The following is a 2,456-nucleotide window of genomic DNA, read 5'->3' on the forward strand; positions in this document are numbered from 1 at the left end:
CGAGAACTAGAACACGCCCCGCTCCCGGCACGCACCATGACGTGGTTCTGTGAGCCTAGTTAAACGGCGACGAGCAGCTTGATGATGGGTTTTGTGATGCTTGATTAGACCGCGACATTACATGCTCTCTCCGCGGCGGCCCGGCCACCGCGCGGTCTCGATCTGAGTCCCTTTGACGCTTCTCTTATTCTACTCAAGCAGCGGCATGGCTTGCGCGTCATAAGCGAGGCACGGGGCTGCGGCAGAACGTGTTTAACTAGCGCCTCAGCTACTTTCCCACAACGGGTTTAACTGTGAAGTCACCCAGGTTTCTTCCTAGTTGCGTCCAGGACATTTCGTTCGGGATGCTGGACGTTAACTCCTCGTTACCACATCGTAAAGGAATCATACCTCTCGGTCAAATAAACCACGAACGAAGCAAGATAGAGCTCTAAATCGATCTAACACTGTGGAATTGCCCCCCAGTAGAAAAGCTTACATTCGAAATTAGTCCAGAGAGCGAAGAAGAATGAGTTCCGAGTACGAGCTGCTAAAATGAAAAATAGCACGCCGGATACACTTCGCGGATTGTTCACCAATGGCGGCCTAGATCCGGGCTAACATGCAGGCTCTAGTCATACGGCACATGACCTCACGTATTTACACAACCTCACAAATTCATCGCATCACTAAATACCATACTAATAATAAAGCGTATCTAAATATAGCCCGAGCGCACGCCAAAAACGAAACTTGTTTAACAAATTGCGTTCTAAAAAATATTCTTATTGCTTACCGCGTGTTGACTTCACGGCCGCTACGCCGGCGGAGAAGCGATCGCTTGAGCATGAAGCGCCGGACCTGCAGTGGAATGGCACGCATCACCTGGCCCCATCTAGCTGCTAGCAGGTGTGCGGTACATAGCACAGGCAGTGTGCAGGCAGAAGGCAGGCACAGTGTAAAAGAGACAGCCTAGCCCACAATAGCCTCATATAGTACAGTGAATAGTATAATACACTACATATATATAGTATACTATATATATATATATATATATATTCGCAATAACGCACCGTAACAGGGACGAGGATGAGATCCCTATGATGTAAGCAACCCACGGCTACAAAAGCATCTAGTTTAACCACCTTTACACTTTCTTACATGCGCAAGCTGCTGATGGTGTGAAAGACGATCTCCAATTATGATATAAACTATGGACGGAATATCTCGCGCTTTCGCCTCGTTCTCTTTCTCTCTCTCTCTCTCTCTTTCTCTTTCTTGTTTTTCTCACTCTCTCTCTCTTTCTGGTCTCTCTCTCTCTCTCTCTCTATATATACTATAATATCGCAAATACCACCGTAACAGTGATGAAAATGAGCATCTAGTTAATGAAGCAACCACGGCTTACCAAGCGCCTATTACTCACCTTTTACACTTTCTTACATTCAAGGCTCTGACCTTTTGTTTTTTTTCTTTTTTTCTTTTCATTTAAAAGAAGATTTTAATTATTGATATAAGGAGGATTTGTCATTCATACGCTTCCTGATATATATATATATAATAGTATACTAACTATAATTATCCCATAATATTATATATATATAAAATCATACGCGAACACACATGTAGATAAAAACAAAGTCAAATAATAACACAAATAACACCGGTCAATATAAACACCAGTAACCTAATTATTTGACTTTGTTTATATAGGTATTTATTAGCTCTTGATATATATATATATATGCATGTCGGTGGAGCTACCGGCCCAGCTGACCTCTTGTGGGCTGTGCTTGTCCGAGCGGGGTGTATGGAGTCAGCCAGCACCACAAGCGACAACCGTACCCGCCACGCCTGCGCTTCCAGGCTTAACAAACCGCTGAACTTCGAAACTAATAATATCTATCGCTGCCCGGCACACAGTGCATCCACGCTGGGTCGGCAAGCCGGAAGAGAGAGAGATGCTGTACAGTGAAGCCATGGGCGTGATTAGCAGCGCAAACACCCATACTGCGAGGGCGTACATACCGTACCTAATTTCTCCATCCACGACCTCCGTCATGTCCCTACATAGCAGCGCAGGAGCAACCGTTACGCCTATATCTATAAAATCCCGTCATCCCCCCCACCCCGAACCTGAGAGGAGAGGTTACAAAACGAAGAAAGTCGAAGTAATTGATCACGCTATTACCGGAGATAAATAGGTGCGCGCTCTCGTGATCGGCTCGCCGGGGTTATTACAGCGCTGAACTTAAACAGCAGGCTATAAATAGGGCAGATGGGGTCGTTGTCGTATCAGGTACTACAGATATGTACCCGAGGTACAATATATGTATTACACAAGTGCTTACCTGACCAATGCTTGTTTCTACATAACCCGTACCCGCTGCGCTCCATAATATGTACCAGGCGGGAAGGTCTCGTTCAGTCACGTGGTACTTGTCGTCAAAAGCCCGGAAGAACGGTACCTAACATAG

This window comes from Priapulus caudatus, unplaced genomic scaffold (genome assembly GCF_000485595.1).
Source record: "Priapulus caudatus unplaced genomic scaffold, Priapulus_caudatus-5.0.1 Scaffold174, whole genome shotgun sequence".
NCBI lineage: Eukaryota > Metazoa > Priapulida > Priapulimorpha > Priapulimorphida > Priapulidae > Priapulus > Priapulus caudatus.